This window comes from Pipistrellus hanaki (assembly GCF_964339955.1).
Source record: "Pipistrellus hanaki genome assembly, chromosome: 2".
Classification (NCBI taxonomy): domain Eukaryota; kingdom Metazoa; phylum Chordata; class Mammalia; order Chiroptera; family Vespertilionidae; genus Pipistrellus; species Pipistrellus hanaki.
Genome location: NC_140504.1, coordinates 120,834,686 through 120,848,268, shown reverse-complemented (window position 1 = coordinate 120,848,268; position 13,583 = coordinate 120,834,686).

Here is a 13,583-nt window from a genome sequence, read left to right as displayed (position 1 = left end):
GATATAAAACTGAAACTTGTGAACACAGATAGCAGTGTGATGGTTGCCAGAGGAAAGGAGTTGGGGGAAAAGGAGGTCCTAATATTTGGTGACGGGAAAAGATGACCTTGGGCACAGGTGCAATATACAGATCTTGAACATAGAAACCCACACCTGAAACCAATATGTTCATGTTGACCAATATTACAAAAAAAATTTAATAAAAAATAAAGGTAGTCTCAGTGATGGATTTAGAAAATCATCAATGGATGCTGAAAGTGTAAAAAAATTGACAAGAAATAGAATATTTTTATACCCTCAATATCCACCCACCAATAAATTATTAATTATGAAGTAGGTTCTAATGATTCTATTTTTTTGGAGGAAATACAGAAAGTAAATATTAAAGACATTTTGTTCTTTTTTACCACCTTCATTCAATTTGCAACTATTAGTGTGTTCTCTGTATCTATGAGCTGTGGGTTTTTTTTTTTTTATTGTTTTTAAGATTTCACATACAAGTGAGATCACATGGCATCTGTCTTTGTCTCACTTATTTTACTTAGCATAAGGCCCCCAACTCTTGCAAATGGCAAGATTTCCTTCTTTTTTTAATGGCTGTACATATTTATTCCACTGTATGTATTGCATTTTCTTTATCCAGTTATTCATCAGTGGACACTGTCTTGGCTATCTTATATAATAAAACCTTAATATGCTATTCGACTGAAGGGTGGAATGATCAGTCACTATCGTTATGACTCACACTGACCACAGGTGGGGGGGGGGGGGGGGAAGGTGGCAGATGCTAAACGCAGGAGCTGCCCTCTGGTGGTCAGTGCACTCCCACAAGGAGAGTGCTGCTCAGCCAGAAGCTGAGCTCACAGCTGGCATGGTGGCGGGAGCCTCTCCTGTCTCTGAGACAGCACTAAGGAGCAGCGAGCCAGGCTTCTGGTTGGCAGCACAGCAGCAGTGGTGGGAGCCTCTCCTGCCTCTACAGTAGCGCTAAGGACCCTTGGGGATCGGGCCTAAGCTGGCACTTAGGGTTCCAGATTGTGAGACTGTGCAGGCCAGGCTTAGGGGACCATCCCCTTTTCCCAAGTGCACGAATGTCATGCACTGGGCCTCGTTGTATATAATGCTACAATGAACATAGGGGTGCATATATCTTTTCAAGTTAGTATTTAGGTAAATTCTCAGAGTGAAGTTGCTGAATCATATGGTAATTCTATTTTTTTTTTTTTTTTTGAGGAATTTCTGTACTTTTTCTATAGTGGCTTCACAAATTTATAATCCCACCAACAGTGTACAAGAGATGACTATTTTCCACATCCTTGCCAATACTTATTTCTTGTCTTTGGAATAATAGTCAAGCTGACAGGTGTGAGGTGATATCACATTGTGGTTTTGATTTGCATTTCCCTGATGATTAGTAATGGTGAGCAACTTTTTATATGTCTATTGGCCATATATGTATATATTCTCTGAAAAAAAATGTCTATTCAAGTCTCCCAACCATTTAAAAAATTAGTTTGGGGGTTTTTGCTATTGAGTTTGTAAGAATAATTTATATATTTTGAATATTTGCTGGGACTAACCAGTGACGGATTAATGAATTATTCTGACACACTGTTTGCAATGAAAGAGAGAGCTAAGGGGCTGCCTGGCTAAAGAAACCAGACAACCTCGATTGCCTGCTTGTATTGTCACAGTTTAAGATAGAGGTTATCTTTTACATACAATCAGCAGGGTAAGTAATATTGGGAGGACACATGTGTTTGTAATGTCCTTTAAGCAAGAACACCCAAAAGATTAAGCATAGGAATCCAGTAAATGCCCGAGGGTCTGCTCGTGCAGATTTATTTGGAAAGGTCAAGGAATAATTAGGGGCACTCCCATAAGTTGGAATTCTGATAAACAGGGCAGGCGGCCTTCCACACACTTCCCTTATCTCAGGATGTCCTCATTACAAACTTTCCAACCAAGTCTCATGTGCTCCCCAACAAATGTTAACCCCTTATCAGGCATAAAGTTTGCAAATATTCTGTCCCATTTGTTAGGTTTTCTTAACATTTGGCTGATGGTTTTCTTTGCTATGCACCAGCTTTTAAATTCAATGTAGTCCCACTTGTTTATTTTGGCTTTTGTTGCCTTTGCTTTTAGTGTCAAACCCATAAAAACCTTTCCAAGACTAATGACAAAGAGTTTGTTGCCTGTTTTCATTGAGAAGTTTTATGAGGTCTTCATTCAAATATTTTATCTATTTACGTTAATGCTTGTGTATGGTGTAAGATGGTGATTCAGTTTTATTCTTTTGCATGTGGCTGTTTTTCCCAACACCATTTATTGGAGAGGGTGAGGCTGTCCTTTCCTCATATATTCTTGGCTCTTTTTTTCATAAGATAACCAACCATATATGCATGGGTTTATTTCTGGGCTCTCAATTACGTCCCAGTGTTCTGGGTCAGTTTTTTAATGCTAATATACTGATTTGATTATTATAACTTTGTAATATAGTTCGAAATCAGGAGTGCGGTCCTGCAGCTTTGTTCTTTCTCAATATTGCTTTAGTTATTGCAAGTTCTTTCTTGAAGGGAGATCTGAGTAGTGCCTCTCTATGACTACCATATCTACCCTTTGGAAATAATTTGCTCTCTGCTTTCTACCAAGAATCTGGTGTGTGTGCTTGTGTGTGTGTGTGTGAAAGATTTATTTCATTAATGAGGGAATCAGCATGATGACAATGATTGTTCAATGAAGGAGAGGAAGACTTGTTATAATATAGACAAAAAAGAGTGCTGCAATAAGATTATAAGTTAAATTGAAACTAATTGATGTCCTTTAAAATAATAAAACCATAATCTATAAGATTTCTATTTTCTAATGGACAGAAATAAATTGCAACATATTGATCTTTTACAAATTAACATTAACTTTATGAAGTCTGGCCTTGATAATAAACAATCAAATTTACTTTCCCCTAAAACAGTGATTCTCAACTGGGGAAAATATGCCCTCCCTCCAATCCCACCCCCGGCATATTTGACAATGTATGGAGGCATTTGGGGTTATCACAATTGAGGAGAGGAAGGAATGCTAGTGGCATCTGAGCGGTAAAGGCCAGTGATAGTACCAAACAGCTTATAATTCACAGGTCAGCTCCCACAACAAATAATTACCTGGTCAGAAGTCTCAAAAGCACTGAGACTGAAGACCATTTATAGATAACGCAGCAGATGGCTTATTAGACTAAGTTCTAGTGTGATGCTGAAAGGACATAGGAAGCAAAATTTTAAGGCCTCTCAACCTCTTTCCCTGAACTTTAAAATTGGGTTAATGATAGTTGCAACCTTATATAATTTTAAGGAGAATTAAAGAAAACAATTGTGCTTGATTGTATTTTTATAAATATGGCCACACAAATATATACCCCATCCCCTGTGGGGCTTATATTCCCTCCTCTGGAACCTGAATGGGTCTCTGTAGCTGCCTCTCCCACTAGAACTCAGTGGGCCATGCTGCATGGCTCCTGGGGCTAGGTCATAGAAAGCAATGCAGCTTCCATGCGGCTCTCTTCTTTGGGATACTAACGTGGAAGCTCGAGCCAACATGCTTGAAACTCACACAGCATAGCTATGCTGGAGAATCGCAGAGAGACCACACAGAGACAGGGAGAGGTGCAGCTGTGCCAACCCCAGCTCATCCAGTCTTATCAGGTCTGCCTCCAGACACATGAGCCAACAACGCTTTGTGATGCCCCAGTCACCACCTAACTGCATCCTCATGAGAAACCTCCAGTCAGAACCACCCACTCACATTCCTGGCTCACAGGAACTCTGACAATAAACGGGGACTGTAAACAATTATCATTTTAAGCCACTACGTTTGGGGATGATTTCTTTCACAGCGATAGATAAGCAAAACAAAAATACCCACACAGTCGTTTCTCAATGCTTGGCTCATAAAAAAGGCATAATTGGCCACCTTTTCTCTGTAGGTTTAATATTTTGTAGTTTTAGTATTTTCAATGAGTATTTAATTAGTAATCGGCATTTAATCCAAGTTTTACAGTTTCCATGCATTAGAGGGCTCTCTATCATTGATAGAGGACCCTGATTCATGCAGGTGCAATTTCCTTACTTAGGCACCAGGCGGAGCCAGTCCCTAATTTTTCACTTCCCTTTTAGAAGCCTACTGGGGGAAAACTTGAAAATCAATACATCAGTATATCTAACTAAGAAAGATGGATTAGACAATGATATGTACACACATCATAAAAATAAAGCTTATTTTGATGAATAAGACTGCCCCCAGACTAGATGTGTAGACCAAAGACAAGAACCACTCTCCACCTTTTACGTTTTATTTTAGAACTGGCAGAACAGGTATATTTTCTTTAATCTCCAAAAAGAAGGGATCTGCAAGCCTATGCCATATTTAGAAACATGGAAAAGCAGTCTCCATATTGCAGTTAGCTTTCAATGGCCAGAGATTAATTCTGATTAATTCTGTTTTACAGGGTCCTAAATAAATTTGCACAACCACTATAACTTACAAATGTTTAATTCCTGTCTATTTCTAATACTTTATTTTGAATATATAGGATTTGATAGTTTAGTGACTGTGAAAATGGGCAATGATTATGATTTCAGGAAATCTGAGAACAAAATCCGTTAAACCGAATGAACCAAATACAGTGTAAGTCTCCCCCTTCCCCAACAAATTCAAAGCAGACTTTACCCATCATCATTCACAGTAACCTAAGAAGGTTGGCAACCTGCACTCATGATGACAGTCTGCCAGTCCCTGTAACTGTTGAAGGCTGCCTCGTATCCTGAGATGGCTCAAATATAGCTGGGCCTTTCATGGAGCAGTGGTCTTGAAAATAAAGGAGGTTTTGTGGTTAGCTTATCTGATTAGAGCATTACACTAAGAGGTCAGGATTTTGCAGCCTGGTGGAGTATAAATCAAAGGGGCCTGGGAGGGGAGAATTGCCCTCTGAAAGGCTGATTCTCTAAGAAGATCCTGTTACTGTGACTTAATCCCAACTCTAGCTGACCTGCCATCTTCTTGATCGACCACAATGAGAACTGAGGGAGAAATGAATATTTGATAAACTCAAGCCATATCTCATGCTGGGGATTACAACAAAATCAAACCAAAGATAAATGTATGGTAAGTCCGTAGAATGATGTTTCTACTCAACATGTGTTGATAAAGGCTAAGTTATACCTTTCAGGTATAACTTACAGCAATGTCATCACGCTGTGCTCACAAGATTTACATTAACATACTTTCCTATAATATACTAAGAAGAGCAAATGCTGTCCTCTTTGGCTTCACCACAAATTGTACACTATGAGAGCACATCCAACCCCTCACAGCTAGCTAGTTCTGGAAACTCCGGGGGAGCTTCATGCACATACTACTAAGTCAGAAGCCTTCTTCATAGCCCTCTTGATTCCCGTAGCTCTGAAGTAGCAGTGGTAACATGCTCACTGCAATCTTTAGGAGGCTACTTGGCGATGACAGCCCCTACCACTTCCCACCAGTGTCTGCTACTTCATTCCATGCTCTCAGTAGCCTGTCAGTATCTGGACTGGACTATGCTGAGAGGTAAGGAAGTTGTCCTCCATTCAAAAATAACCTTCTAGCTGATTACCTTTTCCTGCAATATTTTAAATCAGAAGTGGATTAATGCAAGATTTAGAATTTTTAGACAGGGTGGAACTTTTCAAATGGGTATGTTTCCAAAGGATGAAGTCAGTGGATGAAGGTTTCTAGTATGGTGGCCCCTCTACGGAGGAGGCAGTTCCCGGAAACAGGAAAGGGAGGGGCAAAGCATAAACCTAAAGCAAGGCCAGCAAATGTAAGTCTCTGTCCTTTTCTCTAAGTAGCATATTTTATAGTCTTTTCCTTCTACCTACAAATGTCCTCCGGAGAGGCCAACCTTTCTTTTCTGGCCTTCTAGACTTCCACTCAGTTCCCTGACCTATGCCTTTTTTCTGTAATTTTGTAAGAAGGGGTCTTATAAAATTATTCATCAGACATGGGTTTGTTTGCTTTTTGTTTTTGTTTTCGTTTTTTGGTGGAACAGTGGGTGCTAATGAACTAGATCAGACATTGACCACCTTGGCGCCAATAGTTTCCTCAAGGACACTGCAATCACCTTTCTTGCCCAGCCTCCTTTTCCTTGTCCCTTGATAGCCCTAACCAAGCTTTGCTCCACCCTGGCTTGGTAAAGCTGGGCTTGCCTGTATCAATTCTTCATTAGGCCTGCCCACTAGCTGTTTCAAACTCTAATGGTATAGGAAGACTGGTTAGGGTAGATATGGTTATGTTTTGTACTTATCCCCTCTTGACAGCAGCAGGAAATGGGAAAGCTAAACATGGTGGCATTTACTAGAAGAATCTGTTGTCTGTAATTATAATTATGAGGTGATACCGGGGAGAGAATGCCTGGACCATATGTGAATGCTGACCAGAGTAATTCTGACATAAACAGACAACTTCAGTGATTTTATTTAGACCAGGAAAACTGTTTGTTTCATGTGCTATTCACATAGGGATCATCTCCAAAACTTTATGTAAACCAATGTCATGAAAAAGGGACATTGATAAACTCAAGCCATATCTCATGCTGGGGATTACAACAAAATCAATTTAATTGTATCTACTCCAGCACCCCACACCTCTCTGCCTGCTGCTAAGAGATGTGTTGTAATGATTACCATGCAGAGAGGAGGCTCTTTTTTTGGTTGCCTAATCAGGAGATCCAGCAGTTGGAATTCCAGGCAGGAGTTCTGCAGGTTGGGGCAGCAGAGGTACTTGGAAATGATGTGGTTACCATGTCTCTCAAATTATTCTGGGTAGGCCACTTTCAAGTTTCCTATACTTTATGCTGCCCCATTCCCAGTTTTATTTCACAATTTGAGGGGAAAGTCTATGAGGCCCAAATTGCATATCCAGATAATCCCTCCCCAAATCTGGAGCCCACTGATGCCCACAATAGCAGGCTCAGCTCACACCGGTCCCAAGACCTACCTTTAAGCAACATTAAACCCCAAACCTACAAATCTAGTGACCCAGATGGCTACCTGCTGTCTTACTCCCTTAAATGCCCTTATAATAATTTGGTCTGGAATTGAGTGTGGCCTGTGCACTCCTTTTATCTTCACATCAGACATTGAGGTGAGCACTTTTACCATCTTTATCTTAAGGATATGGATTCTGGAGCCCAAGAAAGATGACACAGCTTCCCCGGGTGAGTGTCAAACTGGCCTTGGACAATGAGTGTTATGGAAATTACAGTTTATGCATCATGACCCCATCTTGGGGCTTAGGCTTATAGTCACAGTCTGGGCTTTAGCTTTGACATTTGTTCCCAGCTTCTACCTGATCATCTATCTCATCCCACCTCTTGCCAAGTTCTTCTTTGGATATTTAATTATCCCAGTGGCCTCAGCCAGTACCCAGTACACCAGTTTTATCTTGCTTGGCCTTCTATACATCGTGTTTTTGTTTTGTTTTTGTTTTGTTTTGTTTTAAATGTTTTTACTGATTTCAGAGAAGAAGGGAGAGGGAGAGAGAGGTAGAAACATCAATGATGAGAGTAAATCACTGATAAACTGCCTCCTCCATGACCCCCATTGGGGATCTAGCCCACAGCCTAGGCATGTGCCCTGACTGGAATTGAGCTGTGACCTTCTGGTTCATAGGTTAATGCTCAACCACTGAGCAACACCAACAGGGCTATACATTGTCCACTGGAATTTCCTATTGCAATTTTCCCCTTCTCCAGGGACACTTGCCCGTTTATGGTGGGTCCCCAACATCATCTGTGAGCCTTTCATGACTGGAAAAGAACCTTGGACACAGAAGAGAGCAGTCTCATAAGGTTCCTTGTTTTCTTCCTGAAATTTCTGTTGTCAGTGACCCTGCCTTTGTGTGTGTCACCCTCCTCCCACACATCTTGATAAAAGCTGAGGCTAGACCCCCAACCTAAGAAAACATAGCCATAGCTCATGTATCCAAAGATCTAGTCGGGGCATCAATTGTCCTGGAAGCTATTTCCAATGAAAATATGACAGAACTAACAGTAGCTAAACTGTAATAAATGAAGAGGGAGGCTGAAAGTTCATTCTTGTTTCAGTGTGCAATTTGCAGAGATGCAAATGAAATAATATAGTCAAGGCATTATAACATGTTTGATTAAGAGGATTATTTTGGCTACTTAAAAGGTAATAGGGATGGAGAAGAAGCCTTAACATGGGAGATATTACAGAGGTAAAGTCAATAGATATTAGTATCTAATCCTATATAATAAAAGAGCAATATGCAAATTAACCATCACTCCACTACATCCACCAGCCATGCCCAGCAGCCAATCAGAGCGAGTATGCAAATTAACCCCAAGCTGCCACAGAAACCAGGAGGGAGGCTTGGGTTTCCCCAGCAATGGAAGGAAGCCAAGCTTTCCATACACTTTGGCCGGCCCAGGCCTCCACTCAAGGATACAAAGTTTAAATTATAGAAGATAAATCCCAAGAAAAATGGCAGCAGCCACGGAGCTGGAGAGAGAAGGCTAGGATTGCCCTGGCAATGGAAAAAAAAAAAAAAGCTTTCCACCTGCCTTGGCTGGCCTAGGCCTCCACTCCAGGCTTCAAAGTTTCAATTGTAGAAGATAAATATATCCCAGATACCTGGGCCTCCGTTTGGGTCGCTGGGGGGCGTGGCTGGCCTGCAAACCACCACAGGCCCCTCGCCCAGGCCACTCCTCGCCCAGGCCACCCCACACCCCAAGAGAACCCCCACCTTGATCTGGGACACCCTTTAGGGCAAACCAGCTGGCACTCACCCATGCACCAAGCCTCTATCCTATCTAATAAAAGAATAATATGCAGATTGACCATCACTCCAACACACAAGATGGCTGCCCCCATTTGGTCAAAGATCCTGCCTCCATGTGGATACAAGATGGCCACCACAAGATGGCCTTCAAGGGAGAGCAGTTGGGGGCAATCAAGCCTGCAGGGGAGGGCAGTTAGGGGTGACTAGGCTGGCAGAGGAGGGAAGTTGGGGGCAAACAGGCTGGCAGAGAAGCAGTTAGTCATCAATTAGGCTGGCAGGGCAGTGGTTAGGGGGTGATCATGCTGGCAGGCAGAAGTGGTTAGGGGCAGTCAGGAAGGCAGGCAGGTGAGCAGTTAGGAGCCAGCAGTCCTGGATTGTAAGACATCCCTCTAGGGGTCCCAGGTTGGAGAAGGTGCAGGCTGGGCTGAGGGACCCCACCTCCCCTTGCACAAATGTTGTGCACTGGGCCTCTAGTTGGATATAAGAAGTAAGTTTTGAGTATCTGTACATTGATTTCTTCATTCATCTAAGTCCAAACTGTTGTGTTATCTAGAATTCCTCCACATTACTCAGTCATCACAATATAAAAGGTGTACAAAAGTAAATTTATTGAGCCGAAACCGGTTTGGCTCAGTGGATAGAGCATTGGTCTGCAGACTGAAAGGTCTCAGGTTCAATTCCAGTCAAGGGCATGTACCTTGGTTGAGGGCACATCCCCAGTAGGAGGTGTGCAGGAGGAGCTGGTCGATGTTTCTCTCATCAATGTTTCTAGCTCTCTATCCCTCTCCCTTCCTCTCTGTGGAAAATCAATAAAATATATTTTAAAAAAAGTAAATTTATTGAACTGAATAAAATTAACACACAAAATGCTACATAGATGTTGAGTTGTAGGAAGAATTAGGATTCATATCTAAGTCCATTGACTCCAAGGCTTTCTATACAGTGTACTGAAGCCAAGGGGAGGGGCTTTGCAAAGAGGGTAGGCCAATGAATGATTTTATATGGTGCAGCAAGTTGGAGGAGGAAATGACAAATGGGTATTAAACTTTGGAGTTAAGAAAAAGGTGAGCTCAGAAGTCAGAGTGCAAGAGTTTCAACGGTCAGGACAACAGGGAGGGAAGGTGAGAAAGTAAAAGCATGAAGATAAACTACTCTTTTGCTTCTTGGAAAGAAAGAGGTTGGATACACTGGGAATACTTAGTGAGGTTTCTACTAGCTGTATTTTCTACTGTTGTGAAATCTGAGGCTAGCTAGGACTTCTTTTCAAAAGGAAGTCCTTGGTCATCAATTGTCTTACTTAGAGCCACATGGTCTTCTTGGCAGGATGATAGGACCAGAGACAGAAAACTGATAGGAGTCAGCCATCTCCAGGCTAAACAATGACCAATGGGTGGTCTGCCAGAAGAGCTCTGTCCCACAGAGGCATGTGTGCTGACTGATGATTGGCCGATTCACTCTTTCTTCATGTTAAGGAGTTAGAACCAAAGACACCAGACAGAGCTTCCAGTAGCAGCGGGAACAGTACAGGTAGAGACTGAAGGGCAGATCACTTTGTCACCCAAAGTCATGTGAACAGTGGGTATCTTCCCTAAAGAAATGAAATGACAAGAACCTTAAAACTCCAAAGTATCTTGGACAATGTTTCATTTTCTACAAAGCCTTGCTGAAAGTGGCTGAACTCCTATCTTCCTTACTTTCTCCTGAATCCTTATGAGAATATAAAACAATTCAAAAAATGACTTAAAAGAGCCCAAGCACAATTTCATTTCTTACAACCTGAAGGCAGAGAAAGTGGGGCATCTTTAAAAAAGTAATTCTAGAAAATTCTCTTGGTTGCCAAGTTCCTAAGAGTTTCTAATAAGCCCAGGCTCAAAGGTCCCATCATTAGGAAAAGTAACAGAAAATTCAGGTTTACCCACCTGCTCTCTGTGAGTGTTCCCCTGCCTTACAGAGTAGCTTTAACTCAAATGAACTAAGACTATGGGCCACCTGAGAGGACAAGCTCAGTTCCTTGCAGTCTTTTATAAAAACAGCAGGCTGACTCTCTCCACAGAAGAACTGGGAAGATAAGTTGATGAAAAGTCGGTACTTGAGAGAAAAAAATCAGAGCACTCTAGAACCGAAAGGTTCCTTGCAAACTGTTATGGGCTGAATTGTGTCCCCAAATTCATTTATTGAAGTTCCAATGCCCAGTACCTCCAAAGATGACTGACTATATTTGGAGATAGGACATTTAAAGAGGTGATTCAGGTATAAAGGAGCCATGTTGGTTGGCCCTAAGCCAATAGGACTAGTGTCCTAATAAGAAAAAGAGATTAAGACACAGACACACACACAGTGGGAGGACCATGTGAGGACACACACAGCCCAGAAGCCTTCGTGCCTACACCACCCCTGAATTTGAATTCTGTGGAATCCCAGAAAAGAAAGGGAAGGATGGTAGAAAGAACAATGATACAGAGTTAGAATCTAGTCCCTCATGTGAAAGGAATGGATGGGAAAGTGATTCTCTGATTTAATAGCTTCTTGTGAAATCCTATGACTCTAGGGCTACCTTATTAATGTCTTTTTATTGTTCTGCATTCTTATTCCTATTCTCTGCTTTGTTCCTAAGTGGGGAAAACGATTGGCTGTAGACATTCCAAAGTGACTTCAGCATGATTTTCAAATATGAGAAACCATGTTGGACTAATGAGCCTAAACTTAACCAAGAAGATTTTATTCTTTCCTTTGGTATTTACATCTCTGATTTCTTGATTGTCTTCCAGAACCTCTTTTGATGAAGGAAATCTAGTACAGCTGGAGGATTCTTCGTGGGGGAGTTTAAGTGACTTGTAATTTTTAAAAATTTTTTTTTTTTTTTTAGTTTTAGTTTCTGTTGCTTTTTTTCTGAGCATGTGTAACTTTAGGTTTTTGTTTGTTTGTTTTTAGCAGTGGGGACTCAGAATGCCAAACTAATTTTCTCTCCAATCCCCTGTTGGTTTCAGGTGTCAAGCTTTGAAAAGCACAGCTCCGTTCTTTTCAGGGAACTTGAAGACTCATTGTCTTATAGCCTTCCTGTCCCCTGCTACACTCTTGTCATATCCCAGGGTGTTCTAAATCTCTGATTTCCCTCCCTGAGTGGTTGTCTCTCCTTTATTTTATTTAGAGATAAGGTAAAGCTTTTGAATCTGAATGAAGCCTAACAAACTGAGCTTAGTGTGCTGGGAAGTATCAGGATAATCCTGAGGTCAAAAAAAGAGGGAAATGCCTAGAGGCTAGGCATTTTTCTCCACAGGTCTATAGGTGAAATTCAAGCTTCCCCACTTCGTTTCCATTGATTGGTGTGATTGACACAGTGCCAAGCATTGTGCTATGAACCTGGTGGCTTGTGACCTAGACTGCCTGTCACAACAGCCAGCATAGCTACCCACACTGTTATCAGTCTACATAGATTATCTGTTATTATTCTGCTTACGAAAAAACTCCCAATCAGAAATTTGGTTGCTGTGAAAATGTACTTTACATTCACTAGTAGCATATGGAGAAGAAATTAAAGCAGGCCTGGTTTATAAAGACCAATAAGTAACACAAAAGATAGCTTCACTTAAGAGCAGGATCTAAAACAAAATATTCTAATCAGAGCTTTCATGTTAGTACCATAAAATAGTTTAGCTCCCCAAAAGGATGCTTTAGAGAATATTTTAAGTTCTGACCCCTGAAAATTTTTCTTTGTTATGTGGTTAACAGCAAATGACATGTGACTTAATTAATATTAAGCTTTCCCAACTAGCTATTTAACAATGGTAAACAAATGCACTTTGTTGCAATTAAAAATAGAAACTCTTCATTCTGAATTTCTTTCACATTAACTACTAGTATATCCAGATACTATAATAGTTACTTCCTTATTAATATATTGCTTGCCCCCAAATAAAGTGGTTATAAATCAAAGGAAGAAACTGCCTTCTTTGGATTTTATTAGTCACAGGCCTTCAGGGAAGACAGGCAAAGTTCTTGTTGCTTCTATCTGCAGTCACTTAAGTCTCCTTGGAGATGTTTCTTCAATGCCTGGCTCAATTTTTGGAACTCTGCAGAACTCTGGAGAGCACAAGTGATAAATACTTTGGAAATAAAGATCAAAAAGAAAGCATTAGGAGAACTGGGGATGTTTAGTCTAGAGAAAAGGAGAATATGTGGAGACTTATTTTTTCCTAACTGTCATAAACAGGTCAATAGAAATTCTTCTTTTTCACTAAAGAATACAGAAAAACAAGTGAATATAGGCAGAAGCAAAGAATTTGACTTTAACTAATGTAATTTCTTTTAATATTTATATATTAAAATTATGTGTGTGTGTGTGTGTGAATGCTTAGGAACTCAGGAAATTACCCTAGAATGATTTCTGTTTTAAAAAATATATTTAGCCCTAACTGGTTTGGCTCAGTGGATAAAGTGTTGGCCTGTGGACTGAAGGGTCCTGGGTTTTGATTCTGGTCAAGGGTACATGCCTGGGTTGTGAGCTCGATCCCCAGTGTGAGATGGGCAGGAAGCAGCTTACCAATGATTCTCTCTCATCACTGATATTTCTATCTTTCTCCCTCTCTTAAAAATATATTAAAAATAATTAAAGATATAGCTTCTCATCAATTTTTAAAAATTGAATTTTATAGAGAAAGGAAGGAATAGGGAGAGAGAGAGAAACATCAGTTTGAGAGTAAAACATTGGCTGCCTCTTGCATGCTCCCTACTAGGGGTTGAGCCCACAACCTGTC